This window comes from Carettochelys insculpta, chromosome 8 (assembly GCF_033958435.1).
Source record: "Carettochelys insculpta isolate YL-2023 chromosome 8, ASM3395843v1, whole genome shotgun sequence".
NCBI lineage: Eukaryota > Metazoa > Chordata > Testudines > Carettochelyidae > Carettochelys > Carettochelys insculpta.
In genome coordinates this window covers 3,784,501-3,807,102 of record NC_134144.1, presented here as the reverse complement: position 1 = coordinate 3,807,102, position 22,602 = coordinate 3,784,501, and the positions used below count along the sequence as shown (strand labels likewise).

The 22,602-nt window shown below is 40.4% G+C and overlaps 1 protein-coding gene across 6 annotated transcripts in view; it reads right to left on the bottom strand.

Annotated features, from left to right (window-relative positions):
• The window catches only part of AGAP1 (ArfGAP with GTPase domain, ankyrin repeat and PH domain 1), a 507,914-nt gene that overhangs the window by 124,681 nt on the left and 360,631 nt on the right, over positions 1 to 22,602 (bottom strand). The gene's annotated exons all lie outside the window — the stretch shown is intronic.

Genomic DNA, 22,602 nt, shown 5'->3' with positions numbered 1-22,602 from the left:
TTTTCCTTTTAAATAGTAACAGAGAGATAGCCGTATTAGTCTATATTCTATCAAAACAAAAAGGCAGTCCAACAGCACTTTAAAGACTAACACAATAATTTATTAGGTGGTGAGCTTTCATGGGACAGACCCACATCTTCTGTTATGTTATGGATATGGTCTGAAGAAGTGGGTCTGTCCCACGAAAGCTCACTACCTAATAAATTATTGTGTTAGTCTTTAAAGTGTTACTGGACTGCCTTTTTGTTTTCCGTTTAAATGTGTAGAATTATTAAAACTCTAAACGTATTTGGTTTGTGTACACGTTTGTAATGTGTCGGTTATCTGTAATACTTTTGCACAAATTTTCCCAGTACTGTCATATTCTAGGGCATGGGTGTCCAACGTTTTGGCTTGCCTGGGCTGCACTGAGTGAAGAGGAATTGTCTTGGGCCACATATAAAATATATAATATAGTTAATGTATATAAATCACATAATAATGTTAAAAGTTTACGATCTTGTGGGGCCACATTACTAGCTGTCCAGGGCCGCATGCGGCCCACGGGCTGTGGGTTGGACACGCGTGTTATAGGGTAATATACAAAGTTTTCTGAGCAATAATCATTGCAAGAAGTGTTTCCCTCTATAAATTAAATAAATCACGAGTCACAAAGTAGGTGAGGTAGAGTCTTTTACTGGAGCAAGTTTTGTTAAAATAGAAATCGATCCAATTAAATGTATTTCCTCACTTCCCTTGTCTTTCCTGTCCCAAGACAAAGCAGCTACAACATGACAAACATAAATCAAATAATCTCTTCTGTATTCAGCCAAACAACGATAAGATTACTTAAACAGCAGATATTTCTATTCCTGCATGCCTATACTGTAGCCCAAGCTAAGATTCTGAGCTGTAATGATATGAAACAACGATTCATCTAAAATTTCTATCCTTCTTAAAGCACGTGCTGTTGCTGGGTTACTTTATAGTACCCAACCTCTTCAGGCCCAATTTCTCTAACAGGAGCTGGCAAATACAGAGAAAGGGAGAAGGGCCTTCGATTTGCTGGTTTTGCAACTTAGTACATATATGCGATACAGTATAAAAATTACATCAGCATGACCATATATTAGATGCAATTCAGAAAAATTAACACTGCAACTCTGATTCAAGTCAAAAAGCCCAAGAACCTCACCAGTCACAAACAGTAGGGATTCATACTACTACCTAGATTTGACATATTGGTCAAGCCATGCCATTCTGGATTTTTAACTGAGAGCAGATTTACACAGGTAACCTTAATTTTGGTATTTCTTAACTTTTGAGTAGTAGATTTGCAGCTTTAATCTTCTTTTAACATATGTTTGTAATGGAATATATAAATATGTCAGAAGAAATAATTCTTTACAGTAATATCCCATCAATTGAAATGGATTTTAAAATTCCTCTCTCTTGAATAGAGCAAAATAATATAATCCGTGATTCATTATTACTGGGCCATAGTCTCATGTGACAAACTTGCAATTGGATCTGTTAATGAGGACTTCTCAATCATGCACCATTTCACTGAAGTCCAAATTAATGCCCTCCATAAAGTCATGGGACACTACACAGGCACGGTGGACTGCACTAGAAAACCCATTAAAGAACTGGGCTCCTCTTACTGAATGGAGCAACACCATCAACAACTGACGTGAAATGTACAAGGCACAAAAAAGACAGACTATATATTTGTTATATCTAATGTATGGAACTCACTGTTCCATTACTTTGCCAGTCTGCTGACAAAATGCAAAAATAAAATTGAAAAAAAGTATATTGGAAATTAGCCAGTAAGCATGAACATAGTAATTTAGAATATATCCCCCTTGATAAAATCTCTACAAATAAGTCAAGTCAAATATGAACCCCCCCAAAGTACTTTTGAAAGTTCCAATTAAAATATCTGCTAGCTTCCTCCCACCTGCACACCAGTCTTAAAAAATAACACAGGAATATCATTTAACCACAGTTTTGATTACGTGATGGGATGCTGTAATGAAAGAAATTCTTCTACTGTGCCTTTCCTGTGAATCTGTAGCTTTTTTTTTTTTTTTTTTTTTTTTTAAACCGAGGATATACTTGTTAAGACTCCTTCATACAGTCTCTGAACAGCAGTAGATATGACTTCAGATTAATACCCATTCAAGCCTTGGCAAAGAACAGTGCTAAGTTCAATTATTTTTATTTACTCGATGTAACACCCCATACTTTTTAAAAATACTCTAAAAGATTAAAGAAAATTGAACCACTGGAATTTCTCTGTGTTCAGGAAAAAAGAATTCCTTTCAGCTCAGTGTTTAAAACTTAATTTGGTTTGAGAGAGACAAGGTGAGTGAGGTAAAATCTTTTACTGGATCAGCTTCAGTGAGTAAAAAGGACAAGCTTTCGATCTCCACAGACCTTTGTGGATCTCAAAAGCTTGTCTATTTCACCAAGAGACGTTGGTCCAATAAAAGGTCTCACCCACCTTCTCTCTCCAATAAATCAAGGACAGCCACAGCCACAACAACACTGCAATACTCCTGATTTCATACAAATATCAAACCAGTTTCTTAATGTTTAAAAATGTGCATGAAACACCTTATAAGAGAACATTTCATTTAACTGTTGAGTAAATGGTTAGTTATTAATGGTAGGCCTAGTTTGAAAAAAACTGACAGAGCTGAGGTAGAACCTCTCTAGTCCAGTGCTCTCTCCTTCTCATCTGACAGCATCTGTGATACGGTATAATTTTAGTTAGCTGGGTATCTACTTATCATGGGTGCGTTGGTCAGATGGTCCCATAAAGTTTGTATGTTTACAGTATTCCGTGCTATCATTTAGCTCTAATTTACCCTAAATGACTTTCAAGAGCCCAGGAAGCAGTGGAAGCATTGATAATGCTGATAGACCAGGGGTCTGCACCCTGCAGCTCTTTAAAGGATTTCTTCATGGCTCTTGATGCTATAATTGCAAAGCAAAAAAAAAAAGAAAACACCTTCCTGATTATTTTTGATAAACAAGCAACATCGAAAAGCCCAACAATAAACAACTCATATCTTAATAGCAAATGATACGTGATCTCAAAAAGTTGGATAACACTCTCATGAATATAGGCAGTGCTTTGTGGGCTAGGATACCGTATCTGTTTTTTGGTCATGTTGATAATAAAGACTTGATTTTGAAAAGGAAGCTTGAGGAAGAAGGGCAGGATGCATATTAAAAAAGGAAACAAATTACACAAGAAATAAAACTGGCATAAAGTGGGATTGGAATGGCTTCCTAGAAGAGGAAAATCAAAGAAGAAAACAGAGAATTTCAAACTGAATGAACCAATCCTTTGCATTTATATTGAATTCAGCTGGGCTCCCTTTGTGTCTCACTTACAATAAGAAATTCGCCAAACACAAGAAATGCAACCTTCAGAGACATTTCCTCAAAAAACACACTACTTTTGCCAAACAGTATCCAGCTGGAGATATCAGAAAAACAAAGCTGTACTTGTAGCAGGACCTACCCACCACCCCTGAAATTTTTTTTTTTTTTTTTTTTTTTTAAATCTAACCCTTGAAAGACCCCTCAATGATTAAGCTCTCAACCCTGGGTTTACAAGCACAATGCTCTAATGACTGAGCTATCCAAACCACCCCCCCCCATAACAGACTGATATGGGGAAATGGAAGCCAGGATTCCAGGCTCCCAACCCCCTGCTCTAACCACTAGGATAGACTCCCACCTGAAAGTTCTCCAGAGTTGCAGCTTTCATTCTAAAAATAAGCATCTAGTTCTAATTACAAAAACAAATGTTTAAAAGGTAACCTGAGTGTAACAGATTGACAGTTTGCCTGCTTGAGTTTGCAGAGCGACTGAATCAATAATGTTAAAGTGTGAACTGCTAGATCCTTCTTGATGGGTTGTAGCTCAGATGACAGTGATGATATTTGATAAAGTGACATTTAATATGTTAATGGAACCATACGAGGAGATAAAATGGTACATGAAGTTCAAAAATACTTTAATGCAGAGTATAATCCTACCTTGACTAGCACTTTGTAAATAAGGACTAAATCCTACCTAGCCTGCAAAATTAATCCAGTCAAATAAAATTTTGATTGAAAATATAACCCCTCCCTGTAATAAACAAAAAGGAGTACAGTAGTTCCTCGAGTTCCATTCCCACGCACATGCGCGTAACTCAAATTTTGTGTAAGTTGGGGGGACAGCTTTTTTTCCCCAGCAGAATGCACGTTCTGCAGGTGGGGAAGCAGCAGGAGCACTTGTAGCTCCTCTCGACAGATAAGTCCTGGGGTTGCCGGGAAGGGGGGGGCAGTTGGGGAGAATCAAGCCTGGCGGTGGGATGGGGCCATGGGAGGAGGGCAGGGGGGTTAAGCCTGGGGTGGGTTAGGGCTGCAGGGGGGCGGTGGGTGGAGTTGGGCCAGAGCCGCATGGGAGGGGGGTTGAACTGGGGCCACATGGGGGCGGGGGTTGAACCAGGGTCTTGGGGGTTGAGCTGGAGCTGTGTGTGGGTGGTGAGCCAGGCCACAAGGGGGTTGAACCGGGGCCGAGGCAGAGGAGTGGTTGAACCAGGGCAGTGGGGTTAAGCTGGAGTTGCATAGGGCCAGGGCAGATCTAGCCAGGGATTTTGAGTTGTGTTTAACTTGTGGTAATGCAAGTTAAGTGTAACTTGAAATCGTGCATTTCAAGGATATACTGTATTTCATTCAGGTATTTAATTTTAAATGTAATTCTATATACTTGCTTCGCCTTAGTTTAATTTCTTGAAGACAGGTGAATTACACAGAAGGAATTTGTGGTCAGATGTAAAGACTATTTTCCCCTGAAATATGCATAATCTAACTTCCTTATATATGAGGCCTGGAGAATTAGCCTACTGTGGTAAACCCTTACACTCTAACAATCCTTTTCAGATAATAACCTACAATCCTTGAGTCCAACAGCTCTGAAGTGGAGTCTGAGGTATTCCCTCCTCCTCAACCAGAAAAAAATGTGAATCTTTGGAAAATGGATGCCGAGCTTTGACTGTTAGTGTATTAAAGCCCTGTATTCTGGTTTCAGAGACCACCTTTTGAAGATGGAAGTTATTTAACATTCTACAGGTTTAAAATATGAGCAATCAAAATGTACTAGGCTTCCATGCTGTGCTTTCCATCTCCAACTACTTCTCTTGCCTGACAAGGTATTCTTCAAATTGAAAAGAGGGCTCCTGAAAACCCAGCTTCGGAAACTGTAAATGAGTTCAAGCTTCAGCCCACTGAATGCAATTTCATACTCCTGACTGAATACAAATAATGCATTTTATTTTGTATCAATTACCACGCGTGAGAACAGACGACCACTGCCGATGCTATTAAATATGAAAAAAGGAAAAGAAAAAGGCACGCCAAATTAAAAAAAGCAAGCGCCTCATTACTCCACATCTAAACCAGGTTTGACAGAGGCACTAGAACTCATAAGATGCGTTTCACTGATTTGGGATGGGCAGTTTTGTAGCCATCCGATATAGTCAATGTCAGCCATTAGTTCTTCCCAATCGGGCATCAATGTTCAACGCACACCCAAAAATATATATAATACTAGTAATAATAATAACAATCTGCAGACTCTCTGAGCTTCAATACTTGAAGTATGAGTCAAAGAAGCAGTTTCACTTTTCACTCGGGAAGCTGACAAGCATGACTAGAGGGGGAATAAAATAACATTCCGTTCGCATAAATATCAAGCAGGCTGCTTGAGACTGATGGGCCAGGAATGTATTCTTAGCCATCATTCTGGCAGACAGGCCCAAGGACACTCATAACTTATTTTACAATCATTTAGTTTCAGCTCAAGTGGAAAACGTGACAACTTATCTCTACTGACAAGATGCCATATCGAACCTTACAATTAACTTGCCCACGATTATCTGCCCAGCCCATCATTAGTGCTGCAGTTTTTTGATGGACTGCACAGGCAGCTTTGCTTGATGATGGTCATCATTTTCGGGAGTGTATATCTATATTAAATAATACTAAGGGCAAAATCAAGTCTTGCTCATGTTACTAAGGAACCTGATATGCTGGCCAGTGAATCCTTTGCTCTAGAACTCCTACAACAACTCTGTAAATAGCATGAGGGGGTGAAAAAAGACCACCATATACCCCTGACTAGCATTTGCTGCTAGCCACAACATACACTAGCTGGTTGTGGATGGAACTGCGCCTGTATCCACGCTCCCTTGGAAATCTGATACATGAGATGGTGCAGCTCTAATCAAGCAGTAGTTTGAGATTTGAGACAAAAGAGACTCCTTACAGCTTCTTCTCCCTAACATCCCATGAAGCAGAAGGCAGGGTCTATGCTGTACCACAGGTACGTGTCTGGGAACTGCCCCTTAACAAAGGTACACAACTTCCATTTCTAGCACTACAGTCATGAAATAGGAGCATTATTACTAAAGAAATGGGCAGAGTCATCTTCCTATAGGGCACACAGTAAACACGTCATGCCCCCCAAGTCCTAAGGCACAGAACTTTCTTTCTAAAACTGTCAGTTATTTTAGGTCATTTTTAGAATTTTTATGGCTGCCCCTCAGACTTGTACAATTGAAACTTGATAACCAAAGCCCAACTTACCATGCAGAGAGAAAAATAATGGCAAAGATTTTTATAAAAGTTCTTTTCAATAAGCAATGGGTTATTACATTTCAATTGGCCTAAATTTGACAAACAGCATGACTCGGATGTTAGGAAATCAAGATCAAACCCAAACTCACGTGAATAACACCTTTCTGGTATCCAAACTTACATCCTATCTTTCATTAGGGGTGTGTGTGTGTGTGTGTACAACAAACCACATCCCGTATATACATTTAATAACCATTAATCATCTAGGTGACGCAGAAGGAAGTGAACAGCTCACTCAAAAGCACAGAATAGCACTAAGACACACGAATTATATCAACAATCACCAGATCCTCCAAAAACTAATCAGTTGCATAGGGGACAACTGTGGATATCCCATCAGACTTTCAATGTTGAGTTGCACTCCAAGGTTATCCGCCATGTTTAACGATTTCTGAGACCCTCTCTCAGTACAGTAGAGTTGTGAAATAGAAAATTAAAAATAAGTCCTCTGTATTACATTTTTATGTATTCTATTATTCAGAATGGTATGAGCTGCAGAATGAAGGGGAAAAAAAGACATTTCAATTTTTACCAGTCAAGGACAATGCAAAAGCCTTCCTACTGGATTTGTGGAGGGTGAAGAAGTTTGTTCAAAGCCATCCCCCACATATTGTCCTCTGGTGCAGGTGTTTGTAGCATAGTGAAATTGACTTGAATCCCAATCTCTGAAGTGCCAGCATAAAGCATGTTAAGGATTAGTATGCCAGTCATTTTAACTGTGCTGCTAGCAATGCTCACAGAGTGGAGCAGCACAAGATGCTAACGCAAAAATGTTGGAGGAAGAAGAAAATTAGAGATATTAGGCATGTGAGGGTGCGGGGGGGAGGAGGGGATTGCTACCATGGGTAGACAGGCAACATGGGATGCACAAGAGGTATGCAACACAAAAGATGATCTAAGAGATAAAACAGGAGACTAGAATTTCTCTCTCACACCATTGTTCCATTCACACACAATCCTGTGTCAATTGTAACAATTTAAAATGGAAACAAGGACATTCTGACCTTTGCTATCCAGTTTTCTTTTGATTTATTTTATATTTTTGTAAAATCACCTATTTACAAAACTTGAAAAAAAAACCTCAACAGGTGATGCCATTCTCTACAGACCAAAGTCTGGCTTGATCTGGTTTACATTTTTCTTGCATCTTCTTGTTAAAATTTTCCAACAGGTTTTCAAAGTGAAATTAGACTTTCTGTCAAGCCTAGCTCCCTAACGCGGCCTTATTCTCTAGAGGCAGGAGATTGATTAATTTGGTTTTTGATTTTCCAAAGTGGCAAGAAGTCAGATATTACAAAAGCAGAAACTGTGAATGGGATCAATTAAAGAGCAGAAACGGCAACACAATTAACACCACAAGGGTCAACAGGAAAAGAAAGAACCGATGACAAAAACAACAGCAACAGCTTTGACTGCAGCAGGAATCTTCACCATGAACCAAGGAAGGCTGAATCCAACGAGCATTTCAGAACTTTCACTATGCTATTAGTGTTGAAGACCAAAGACATCTGTAGCTGTTGGACGGAATAATAATAAAAAAAAGCTAGACACTTTCATCTACTGTATGTGTGTTTTAAATAAAGAGGTGAAAACAGCAACCTTTTTATTTAAAGAGGGAAGAACTAGAGTAAAACCATCTATAGTTATATTTCAGACCCATTTTCCTGAGCTGCAGTTTTCTGACAGTGAAATCCAATGCTCTATAATGTCCCTTCAGCGCAATTATCATAAATGTTCTATCAAGCACTTTATATTCCCATTCTGCCTCAAACTTGAGTTAAATTTAATAGATTTGTTAGTCACTAAGGTTCCACAGGACTGCTTGTTGTTTTTGACTTCAAGGGATACTGCAACGATACAAAGATAGTGCTCAAAGCAGCTGCTGAAGTCAGGCAGAAACATATGCATGTCAGTACTTGAAGAAAGAAACCTAAAAATAATTGTCCCTTGGTAAAAATCGTAGTAGCTATTTAGTTATAGTTTTATTGCAAGGTGTGTGTGTGGGGGGTGGGGATTATGAGAGGAGGAGACGACAAAGAAATAAGGCAAAACATTTTTAAGGTGGACGCAGGTTAAATCTGTAAGGGAATTATGTGCTGGTCATTGTTTAGCTGAATATGGTTCCATGTTCAGACTTTACGTGGTTTAAATTAACCTGCTGCACTGAAGAAATTAAAGGAGAGCTCTGAGCTTGACGGAGATGAAAAAGCCTCAGGAGTATTCTCTTTCTATTGCATCTCCCCTTTTTTCCAGACTCATGCCTAGAGCTGATAAATCACAAAGCTATCTTGTCATGTACGGAATGCCCAAGTTACTGACGGTCTTTCCTTCCTCCAATGGCAAATTCAATTAAATAATAAAAACAAGGATTTTTCTCTGACAACACAAATCTCCCTTTTGTGGCTGTAGCTTTGGAGATACTCTCGCATGCCTCAAGTGAAAGACCCAGAGCCAAGCTGAGAACACCTAGGATCGTTTACTTACAGAAGTAGAATGGTACTTATTTGGAAATGTGTGAGAGGAAAAGTAGTCTTGTAATTAAAGTACAAATAGGAGACTGGCTGTCTTCAGTGATTTTTGTGGCTGAGGACCCCTGTGCAAACTATTTCGTATATAGAAAACACTAAGCTACTTTTAAGATCTCATTTCCAATTGGACTTCAATTTCTGGAGGTCTGAAAGGCCTCATGGAAATAAACATCCGGCGTGCTAATTTTTATCTTAGTATGTTAGTCTCCTTCCCAAAAGATAATCTTCTACATCAACCACTGCGCTCCTGGAAATCGGACTATTGGCAGGAGATGGAGATAAAAGACTATCAGTTAAACTAGTTTAAAAACTCACTGACCATAAAAGTAAATTCACTGTATTATTCAGGAAATAATGATCCTTTCTTCACCAATAGCAGACAACTTCATCCCTAACTTACTCTGCTGTGCTGAGATATTGCAACAAGCCTGAGCAGTGACAATCAGCCACAATTTGGAGAGCTTGTGATATTTAATATCACAGAGATGAATAAGGACAGAATTCTAGCCGTTCACTCTGAATTACTATCATGTATATGATTTAGTTTCAGATCCTTAATGTCATACAAATCAACTCAGAGTTGAGTTTGGAGACTTGTCGTATTCTATATCACATTTAAGCGTTTTTATGTTTGCCTTGTTTGCCATTACATGTTGAATGCTCCACGTGGTAAGATCAAGTGTGACAAGTGATTTGGGTAGAAGATTAAAATGAGCAAGTAGCATGATTCTCTAAGGAGAGGTAAGTCTCAGATGTTCTGAGGATATGCCTACACTGCAATTAGACACCCACAGCTGGTCCATGCCAGCTGACTCAGATTTGGGCTTAAGCTAAGGGGCTGTTTAATTGTGGTATTAAACCTATGCTCTGGAACCCTCCCCACCTTGTAATTAAAAAACCCACTAGCCTGAGCCCCAACAGGGCAAGTCAAATGTCATGGACCAACTGCAAGTTTTTAATTGCAGTGCAGACATATCCTAAGATACCACTGCATCCCAAGGTAAATTCCATGGCACCCCACTTAAATTGTTAAGGAAAACTCAGTTTCCTCTTGTGTGATGTTGTGATTGGTCAGCATCAGATCTGTGGTGAATTTGTCCACCAGCACTAGTCATGATTCCAATGCAGTGGGTTGCCTTGAACGTCTGAGGTGTGTCTACAGTAGGAACTAACTTTGGTACCAAATGACTGGAAGACGGCCAATATAACACCAATATTTAAAAAAGGCTCTAGAGGAGACCCTGGCAATTATAGACCGATAAGTTTAACATCAGTACCAGGCAAATTAGTAGAAACACTAGCAAAGAATAAAATTGCAAGGCACGTAGAAGAGCACGAATTCTTGGGCAAAAGTCACCATGGTTTCTGCACAGGGAAGTCGTGTCTAACTAATCTATTAGAATTCTTTGAAGGGGTTAATAAACATGCGGACAAGGGGCACCCAGTGGACATAATATACCTAGATTTCCAGAAAGCCTTTGACACGGTCCCACACCAAAGGCTTTTATGTAACTTAGGTGGTCATGGGATAGGAGGAAAGATCCTTTCATGGATCGGGAATTGGTTAAAAGACAGAAAACAAAGGGTGGGAATAAATGGTAAATTTTCACAATGGAGGAGGGTAACTAGTGGTGTTTCCCAGGGGTCAGTCCTGGGACAGATCCTGTTCAACTTCTTCATCAATGATCTAGAAAATGAGGTAAGCAGTGAGGTGGCAAAGTTTGCAGATGACACCAAGTTGTTCAGGACAGTCAAAACCAAAAGGGATTGTGAAGAACTACAAAAAGATCTCAGCAAACTGAGTGATTGGGCAGCAAAATGGCAAATGAAATTTAATGTGGGTAAGTGTAAGGTAATGCATGTTGGAAAAAATAACCCAAATTACACGTACTACATGATGGGGTCAAATTTAGCTACGACAGATCAGGAAAGGGATCTTGGAGTTATAGTGGATAGTTCTCTGAAGACATCCACGCAGTGTGCAGCGGCAGTTAGTAAGGCAAATAGGATGTTAGGAATTATTAAAAAAGGGATCGATAATAAGACAAAAGATATCATACTTCCCCTATATAAAACTATGGTACGCCCACATCTCGAGTACTGCGTGCAGATGTGGTCTCCTCACCTCAAAAAAGATATATTGGCATTAGAAAAGGTTCAGAAAAGGGCGACTAAGATGATTAGGGGCTTGGAAAGGGTCCCATATGGGGAGAGGCTAGAGAGACTGGGACTTTTCAGTTTGGAAAAAAGGCAATTGAGGGGCGATATGATAGAGGTATATAAAATCATAAATGGTGTGGAGAAAGTGAATATAGAAAAATTATTTACCATTTCCCATAATACAAGAACTAGGGGACACCAAATGAAATTGATGGGTAGTAGGTTCAAAACTAATAAAAGGAAATTTTTCTTCACACAGCGCACAGTCAACCTGTGGAACTCCTTGCCCGAGGAGGCTGTGAAGGCCAGGACTCTATTAGGGTTTAAAAAAGAGCTTGATCAATTTTTGCAGGTTAGGTCCATAAATGGCTATTAGCCAGGGATAAAGTAAGGTGCCCTAGCCTTCATAACAAGGGCAGGAGATGGATGGCAGGAGATAAATCACTTGATCATTGTCTTCTGTTCTCCTTCTCTGGGGCACCTGGCATTGGCCACCGTCGGCAGATGGGATGCTGGGCTTGATGGACCTTTGGTCTGACCCAGTATGGCCATTCTTATGTTCTTATGTTCTTACTGTACTACTGACTTCCTACAATATTTATTTTAAACAGAACAAGCTGTGTGCTATTTTCTCTAAAGACAATTCTAGAGCATTGGTTACCTTTAAGCCCTGCAAAGTCATATGTTTTACCTGCCTTTAATATTATAAGTATCTGAATATAGGGGAAAATTTTTGAGTGGAAACCTTAGTTACCAAATTTCCATGCAAAGCACATTTTGACTGCTAAGTTTCAACCTTTTAAAAAGATGGTGTTTATAATGGCAACAGTGGCAGACTCCTAATCAAACCAAGTCTTATGGAAAGAAAAAAGCAGTAAAGTAGCATTTTAAAGACTAACAACATAATTTATTAGGTGAGATTTTGTGGGAGAGACCCACTTCTTCAGACCATAAACATACCAGAACATGGCTGTGGTCTGAAGAAGTGGGTCTGTCCCACAAAGTCTCACATAATAAATTATTTTGTTCGTCCTTAAAGTGCTACTTTACTGATTTTTTGTTTTGATATTATATAGACTAGCATGGCTTTCTCTGTTACTATTCAACAAGTCTTCCGGGGCATTCTTTTGTAATATAACAACTGCAGTCACTGCAAGTGCTTTAACAACAGCAACAATCATTCAAAACACTTAAAAATGTTCAACAATTGCTTAGTAAAACATTATCCTTATCTTACAGGATAGGCAAGTAAAGCAGAAAAAGATGAAGTCACCTTCTTTAAGTGATAGAGAAAATCAGAGAGCTAGGAACAGAACACAGGTATCTGGACTCTAGAGCAGGCATGTCCAACCCGCGGCCCGCATGCGGCCCTGGACAGCTAGTAATGCGGCTCCACAAGATCGTAAACTTTTAACATTATTATGTGATTTATATACATTAACTATATTATATATTTTATATGCAGCCCAAGACAATTCCTCTTCACTCAATGCGGCCCAGGCAAGCCAAAAGGTTGGACACCCATGCTCTAGAGCTATTTCTTAATCACAAAATTATCCTACCCTCTTTATAACCTATGGATAACCTCCAGCATCACAAAATATGCTGGTGACTGAGAAGAGGTTCGGACAATCTTAACTGTCAGCCCACAGGACTTGAATGAGAAACCCTTGATGCTAGTATTTCAAAATCAAGAGACATTTACTATTAACATGCTACAATTAAAGCTGAGCAACTGCTACATAACGAACAGACAGCTAATTGCCTCATGCTAGGTAGAAAAAGGTTAAGATCCTTCTGGTAATGCACGTCAAGAACATAAGCATCAGAAAATAAAGGAAATATGGGAAGAGACACCAACTGTACTCTTTTCAAAGTAGAAAATAAACCCTGCTTCTGTGCCACTGTACACGCTCCTAAACAGCTGAGCAAAGTCGGATTCAAATAAATTACATTTTAATTAAATACATTTAATTGATTTAAATTAGCTGAACTTTGTATTTTACTTTTCAATTCTAGTATCTTGCTCTTAGTAAAAGATGTTGAATTTTACTGATATGACATCCTTGTTCTCTTTCTATAAATGTCAGATGCTATATGAGTGTACATAAATGTCACTGGCAAACAGGTTTGTTTGGGCTGGATCAGTTATTTATTCTACATTTGCAGAAATGACTACCTCTTTCGAATGTTTAAGATGGAAAAAAAGTGCTAGCCCTGAATTTCCAGTCCTCAGGAGTTCCCTCCTTGCTCTCATGAAAACCTGGCACCAGGAAAAACAGATGCACAGTATCTCTGCAGAGAATACTGAAATTGGATATCTTCTCCCTCACACCAGCCCGGATAGTGGATAGCACACCATGATCATTGAGTTAAGTGATGGTATCAATTGCAACAAATGAAGGGTCCAGCAACTTGAAAAGAGATGCTCTTCCATCTGCAGAAAATCCCAATCTCTGTGCTTCCCCTGTGCCCTAACAATCACAAGGTTGTGAAGGAGCAGTGTATCAGATTTAGCACACAGGTCTCTTTCGTTCCTTGAACTGTACACAATATGAAGAAGCTTTGAAGTGTTGGATTCCATAGGTAAAGTATACATGGTGACCTTCCACCTAAAACTCTGTGATCTACACTGGAAAGAAACTAAGCCTGCAAAGAGACATGCCTGATGAAACAACCACCCTCCCATTATTAACTGGAACAGAAACTTCATTAAGCCTGGGAGGAAAGAAATGCATCAAATATATTTGTAACATGCTTTACCCAGAAACTAACCAAAGGAAGTGTTGCACTAACAAAACCACATTACTATACTAACCAAATGAAATGTTGCACTGTACTATGTTATTAGGACACTAATCAGTCTACTACTTAAAGAATACCGATAATTTTTACCAAGATGCAAACCTATACATTAAAATACAGAAAAAAATCTTACATTTTATAATATTAAGGTAGGATTTGCATACTATCAGAACTATAAACCTTTTGCTCCCTGACTGTATGTTGAAAGGTAAACTTTAACAGATGAACAAAATTCAGTATTTCCTTTCTCCATATTTATTTCAAATGTAACTGATGAAAAATTCAAACCTACTGAGCTGGAAAGCTTATTCATTTCACTAGCAAACATGAAGGCAAGGTCATTGAACCCAAAGTGTTGATTTTATAGAGTTCATAAACTCTGCTGAAATTAGCAGCAGCCCCAGATTTTCTTCTGATAATGATTTGCTCAGCAGGGGGATGTGAAATTTTGGCCTTTGGCATACATAACTGACAACTACTACGAATACCTTCTTATTTAAAAAGCTCTCTACAACTTCCATATTCTAAAAGAAGTTTCTCATACTTACCACACCTGATTATGATTCACAAAGAGAAATCCATTCAGAATACAATAGCATACCCCAAAACAAAAATATGAGCAGCTAAATTTTAACAGCTATTGCCAAAAAAGGTCTTTTTGACTGTTAATGTATTTAAACATCACAAGGAAGTATCTGCTATAGTATGTATATTGTAGAGAATTCTAGGACATAGTTAATGTTTACGGGTGGGGAAAACCCCATCATAGCTGAAACTATAGTTTAAGACTAGGTGGTGGCTGACGCAAGGGAGACATTATAATAAAACCTTATCACAAGCTATGGTCATATCTGTAAAAATTAAATTAAAAAGTTAAACCATCTTTTTACACAAATGAGACTAAATTTTTCCCTTATTGATAAAAATGCTTTAATAAGGTAGCACTATCACTTTCAATACTGACTTTTAACTTGACAGATATTAATGTTGAAATTGAAAACTGAAGATATTTTGTAATCTGCTAAGTACTGTATCTGTCTAACGTCAAGTGTATGAGCTACAAAGACCAATCCTCTAGTTGAAGTCAGACAAGCAGACAGCTGCTTTTACAGAACTTGAAGTTAAAAGTGTTCTTTCTTTCTAGGGATATCACTTTCCTTACTTTATAAGTACTAAGTTTGGTGGTGTTTAAATTGCATGCACAGTGTACTGCAGCACTAACCTTTTACCTGAAAGGTCAGAATCCTATGATCTCTCTGGGATATAAACTTGAAGGCCTGATACAGAGAACACTTTTCTGACTAAGTCTTGGGAAGCAATATTCTCCATTATAAAAGGAGTAATTCTTCTGAGGAAGCAGGAAAAAAACAAATGTACCTATGTTCAGAAGAGCAACTGATTTATTGAGCAGATCTAGATAACCAACTCACATTAAAATCCGTATTAATTAGTAATCCTTGGAAAAATAAACAGGAAACATTTCTAGTCAAACGGCTATGCCACACCCAATTCTATCATTTCCATTTGAATCTTGAGAGAAATTAAAGGAAAAAAACAATTCTGAAAGGCCACAGGGGAGACCTAAACATTAAAATGCCACACACCTATTCAAACTTTTCAACGTTAAGGACAGTTTAAACTTAGTTCATATGACTGGCAGGTGGCTCACTATTGAAGGACAGGTAGTTAGAGCTATGATTGTTATCACGGAGGTCTTGGAACCACAGAATCCATGAGACTTTTGTGACATTAGGGCACCGCACTGGCCCAGCCAACAGGATGATGGAGAATATAAGGACAGCCATACTGGGTCAGACCAAAGATCCATTTAGCCCAGTATCCTGTCTTCTGACATCAGACAATGCCAGGTGCCCCAATGGTGAGGTGACCATCTGCCCCGTTTTAGCCGGGACTGTCTTTTCTTTAGCTCCCAGGAGAGCGTCCTGACTTAAAAAAAAAAAAACAGGCTAATTGTCCCCTGTGCTGCAAAGCAGGGACCTGAATACTGAACAGACAGCTCCTTAAGAAGCAGGGGCTGTCTGTTTAAAGAGGTGTCTGCAGGAGGCAGGTGGGCTCTTTAAACACGCTGTTGCCAGAAGCCCCAGGGCTCTGGGAGTGGAGTTGTGGGAGGGGCAAGGGGCTCAGGCTGCTGTAGACTCTTTGCTCACACTGCCTGAGAAAGACAGAGGAGGCTGTGTCTCAGATATCCTTCCCACTCCCCAAACATGGCTGTTAGGTAACAGGATTGGGGTAGGGTGGGCAGGGCCCTATGGTGGGGAATAGGAAGCAGCCACTTGGGGGAAAAGAAGGGACAGCTGATAGGGGGTTGCACTTAGCTTAGTATCCCATAGGCAGCAGCAAACAGGCAAGTGCCTGGAGTAAAGGGCAGCTTGAGCCAGGCCAGGGGTTAGATGGGGGATCCTGGGTTTGGAGGAGTCCCATGGAGGATGAGGAACAGGACTCAGGAGGGAGCAGAGACAGGAAGAGGGGAACAAGGAAGGTGAATCATGGAGGAGGCCTGGTCGGGCTGGACTAGCTCTTCAGAAGGCCAGGGCTATTAGATTTTGAGAGGCCTCCTAGGATCTGCTGTGAGCACAAAAACAATGGGTTCAGAATATGGGCGGGGGGGCTCCAGGCTGGGCCGTCAGATGGGTGAGGGCACTCCAGTTAGGAGTGCATGCTCTGAGGCAGAGCTTGGGATGAAGAGTTTGGGGTTCAGCATGCGGGGGGCTCCAGGCTGGGGCCTAGGGGTTTGGAGTGTGGGAGGGGACTCAGTCTGGCCCAGTGATAGATGCAGGGGCAAATGGGGCAAGTGCCCATGAGCCCAGGCAATTTAAAGGGGTCTGAGAGCCCTTGAGCCTTTAAAATTGTTCAGGCAGGTGTGGCAGGTGGAATTTTGCCTCCGCCCCTGAGTCCAGTGAAATTTAAATGGGGGTGGTGGTGGTGGTGGTAAACTGGCCTAGCAAGTTTCATTCTTTTTCTATAGTGCTGCAAAAGCACCAAATGGTTTACATTGTTCCAGAACCCAGCCCCAGGGCTCCTCCCTGCTCCCAGCCTTCAGCCCCCTACCCCTAACTCCTGCCCTCCTGCACACACGCCCAGCCCTGATTTCCAGCAGCTCACTCACATACCCCAGCCATCCTCCACATTCCCCCAGCACCCTGCTCTGGCTCCCCCCCCCTCTCTCTCACTACCAGCCCACACTTCAGAGGACAGCAAATGAGGACAAGACAGGCACTTTTGTAGAGCAATAATCGCTCAATTGGATGTATATATTTTTAATTGTTACGATAATGTAGCATATTGTTGAAATGGGTGTGCAGTCAAATTAATGTTATATTGAATGCTTATACCGCACAGTTCTCATGGATTGCCATTGAACTCGCTTGACTCCAAGCAATTTTACCAGGTACCCCATACTTCATACAGGAAAATATGATCACCCTACCAATGGGAACAAACGAAACAGGTAATAAGCATGTGATCTGTCCCCTTTCACCCATTCCAAACTTCTGGCAAACAGTGGTTAAGGACACCACTCACGCCCATCCTGGTTAAGAGCCACTGATGGGTCTAACTTCCATGAATTTATCTAGTTCTTTTTGTGAACCTCGTTATATTCTTGGGCTTCACAACCTCCCGTGGCAAGGAGTCTCACAGGTTGACTGTGCATTGTGTGAAGCAGTGCTTCCTTTTGTTTGTTTTAAATCTGCTATGTATTAATTTCATTTGGTGGCCCCCTAATTTTTGTATTATGGGAAGGAGTAATAACTCTTCTTTCTTCACTTTCTCCACACCAGTCATGATTTCACATCTTCCTTTAATTATCTCTCTTCCAAGCTGAAAGTCCCAGTTTTATTAATCTTTCCTCATATAGCAGCCATTCCAAACCTCTAGTCATTTTTGTTGGCCTTTTCTGAATTTAAGGTAGGGGAGTTGCAGTACTGTTACTAGGGATGTACAATCCCGTTTAATTGGTTAATCACTTAAATTCTAGGTTTAACCAGTTAACTGATTAAACAGGTGTGGCGGGGAGGGAGGGCGAGGAGAGGGACTGCTCAGGCCAGGCTGAAGCATCCCTCCCCACAGCGCTGGTGTGGGTGGTGTGTGTGCACAAGCACATGCTCCACCCAGGCTGGATCACCCCTTGTCTGCGGCGGCGAATGTGTGTACTCCAGCCCCACCTCCCTCGCCATGCCCCCCATGCCACAGAGGGTGGAGGGAGGACCTGCTTCAGCCTCCACCAGTTAACCATAACCAGTACGTCTGGTCCATTTAGGGTGAGGCTTACTTGTTAAACCTTAACACGTCTAACTTCTACCTTTACTTTGTCACTGCTGCTGCTGGAGGTGGCACAGGGCAGCAGAAGTCTGGTGGCTGCTGGCTGGGATCACAGCTCTGAAATACAGAAGACATACTATGGAGTGGCACTGTCAGCCTTACGTCAGCGCTGCTCCCCTCAGTCAGCAGCTGCCACTCTGAAGGCAGCAGTGCAGAAATAAGGCTGGCATGGTGTGGTATTGCCATTCTTATTTCTGCACTGCTGCTGGTAGGGCCACGTCTACAGAGCTATGTGCTTGGCCAACAGCTGCTCCTCTACAGCCACCCAGTGCTGACGACAGTGGAGAACTGAGGGTAGAAATATGGCAACCCCCCTAAAACAACCCTTCAACCTCCTTGCAACTCTCTTTTTGGGTCAGGACTCCCAATGTACAAAATGTTGATCTCCTCCATGAAATCTGCATAGCATAGTGTAGGGAAAAAGCAGATAAGATCAGATTTAATGGGAGGAGACCAGATTTCATAGTCCGTGATGTATTTTTCATGACTGTAATTTTGGTAGGCCCTACTTTTTCAGATTAGCCAGAGAATGTCCAAGAAGTTCTTCCAAATATTTGACAGATGGAGCCCCACCCAATACAGTAATCCTCTTTCCTGGAACATCAACTCATTGTTGAAGAAGCTAAAGCAATCTCCCCGATACCATCTGAAAAGACAGGCATTTTCTTCCAGGATCTGATGGACTCAGCCTGGGATTTTCCACAGGCGGAGAGTACAAATACATTGATTACACTGAGTGAAACTGGCACAGACTCTTGAATGAGACTCTAGCATTACTCTAGGAGCTTAGCATTCAACCTGGCAGTTGGATCAATGGGCTTGTAAAAAGCAACTGGGAAGCCTGCATTTCCTGATGGCTGAGATTATTAACCTCTTCCTAGAGGCAGACAGACAGAGACAAGTGAATCTGGAGGCCCATATTCAGGCACTCAGTGGGAGCTGGTTTTCAGAATGTGCTCAGCACCTATCTTGTAACTAAGTCCTTTGATGGTATCTTGCTAATCAATATGGAAAATTTAGCCCAAGGCTTCATGATGTTCTTAGTGGAGGGCTCTAGACTGTAGAATTTGTTTTCCCAGACCCTGGGATATACCACCATATGCATTGTGGGACATGATACCGCATCTGTACTTTGATCGTGTTCCTAATAAAATCTTGAGTTTGAAAAGGAAAAGGAAGCTTCTGGCATGCCTGCTGTGACGGGCAATACACAATTTAAGAAAGAAAACAAATTAAATGTGAAGTAAAATTGGCATAATTAAAGTGAGTTCAGGAGTGAAAGTCAGGAAGACAGTGGCACAAACACACACAAAGTGTGAGGAAATAGAATATATAAAAAGTTTGTGAACATCCTGCAGTAAACATGTATCACATTACAAATCATTGTGTGTGTGCTGTTCTTAAAATAGAGGTTACAAAAAGTATGGTTTGATGTTACTTATTAAGGACAGTCTTGTATTCACATGCATCAGGGCTCTTGAATTACAGATTTTTCTACAGAATTTGAAAAAAAATGACTCTTCTTGCTATTTGGTTGCTGACTCCTGGAGATGGGCAATCCAGTAGGTCATTGCTCAAACTGAAATCTTTTGTTTGTTTGTTTGTTTTGTCATCATGATCTGAAAATGTATCATCAAAATACCATATTGCAGCCTTGCAGATCTCATCTGGTGGGATGAACCAAAGCTTGTGTTGTTGATGCTACATGATTGATTGAGTTGTGACATGCCCCTTCAAATTTCAATGCTGTTACTATGGTGCAAAAGTGACAGTTACACACAGATAGGCTATTAGAAAGGGTTCTTTCGGACACAGGCTTGCTTTATGTTCCACTCTTACGGAAAAACAAAAATGACGGATTAAGTCTTTAATGGCTTTCCCCATTTTTCAAAGAGACTTTGTTGGATGCAACTTATTTGCAGAACAAAGCTTCTCCAGGTTGAATACTAGAAAGGATTAGAGAATAGTGGAACTACAATACTTGTTTGAAAAGCAAAATATAAACATTTAATCTGAAAATCAGAAAGTAGTAACCTGGGCTATATGTATGAAAGCAAAAAAAAAAAATACTTTTTAAAAGAGAACATTTGAAAATTCATTTTTCATTTGCTTACTACTTGAGACTTGAGTTCAGGATTCTGTTCATGCTCTGCGATTGCTGATGACATTAACACCTGCAACAGGTATCCCAGCATTATTTTAGAGTTTTGTCTTGGTACCAATTATTTAGAAAAACTGGACATGCACAAATCCATGAGGCTGGATCTAATGCATCCAAGGGAGCTGTGGGAGCTGGCTGATGTGACAGGAGAGCCACAGCTCATTATCTTTGAAAACTACTGGCAACAGGGAGAGGTCCCAGATGATTGGAAAAAGGCAAATGTAGTGCCCATCCTTAAAAAAAAGGGAAGGCAGCGAATCCAGGGAACTACTTGTTAGCCTCACTCACTTCAGTCTCTGGGAAAATCATGGAGGGAAACCTCAAGAAATCCATCTTGAAGCATTCGGAAGAAAGGGATGTGATCAGGAATAGTCAGCATGGATTCACCAAAAGCAAATAGTGCCTGACCAACCTGATTACCTTCTATGATGAAGTAACTGGCTCTGAGAAATGGGAAAGGTGGTGGATGCGATATATATGGACTATAGCAAACCTTTTGATATGGTCCCTCACAACATTCTTGCAGAAAGTTAAAGTAGTATGGATTGGTTGGATATTAGGAAAAGCTATTACACCAGGAGGGTGGTGAAACACTGGAATGGGTTACCTGGAGAAGTGGTGGAACTTCCATCCCTAGAGGTTTTGAAGTCCCAGCTTGACAAAGCCCTGGCTGGGATGATTTAGTTGGGATTAGTCCTTTGAGCAGGGGGTTGGACCTGATGACTTCCTGAGGTCTCTTCTACTCTATGATTCTATGTAGAAGGTGCCAAATCTTATATGCAGGACACAAGACAAATGAAGAGGGAACTAATTTGGAAACACTGTGATTATATGAAAAATACAACAGTTTGCCTTAACCAAGAACTTTGTTATTGATTTGGGATTATAAGTGATTCTTTCAAGTGAGGAGCCTTCTAATTTGCCTTCAAGACTGGGTTTTGACACCAGTGTTCCTGTAAGTTGAGTGCTTAGGTGATAGCCCAGGAGAGACTCAGGTTCTGCCCAGCTGATTAGCAGAGTACACAGAGAAGGCATCATCTGTTTCTATTGGTGGTGCACTTCTGCACATGACTTGGTGAACAAAATAAAATTTATTCTGCCCATGGGTAGAAAAAATTAGAGGGAGTACGATTTTACAACTGTCAGAAGAAACTTGCTGAGTGCACACACAAAATCAAACCTCTCTATTCAAAGGTACTGCAGGTCATTGGAGCTCATAACTCACTAACTGCATGAGACAATGTGATTGTCATCAGAAAAATAACCAGAGTACAGTGTGCATGAATGCAGAAGCTCAAAATGCCACTTATATCCCCAGCACAGCAGGCTCTTAATTTGAGGTTGATAAACCCTGATAACACCAAACTGCTGGAGACTGAACAGAAACCAGGTGGTGTTCTTTTACAAGTTACTGAAGTGACGACACTGTAAGCACAATAAATCATCTTTCAGAGATAAAATACATGCAAATGGCATTCAGGAAGATTCCATGAGATAATAAGATAATCATTTCTACTAGAAAAATACACTGTGCTTTGTAAAAGCAGAGTGTATATATACCCTGAAGCAGGTGAAAATCTAGTTTGAGGCACTAAAAGTTATGCAAGAGCTAGATATTATCATTACTACTGTTTTTTTTATAAAACTTTTGTTATGCTTGAAACAGAAAGACTATCTAAAATATTATTTTGGGGACATACTGCAGCAAATTAATTCTTAAGTTCTAACTTCTCAGAACAGATGATGAATGAACTTCTGAGAAGAGAGAATAAGTGAGCTGCACTTCATTTCCTCAGCTGGAGGAGAACATTCAGCCTTTTGTTAACAAGGTAGGGAAAATTTAGTTTCCTGATCTTATACGATCGGCTATGGGTACCTTTTATCAAAAGAGATGGTCCTTTTAAGATCATGGAATTACTCTCTC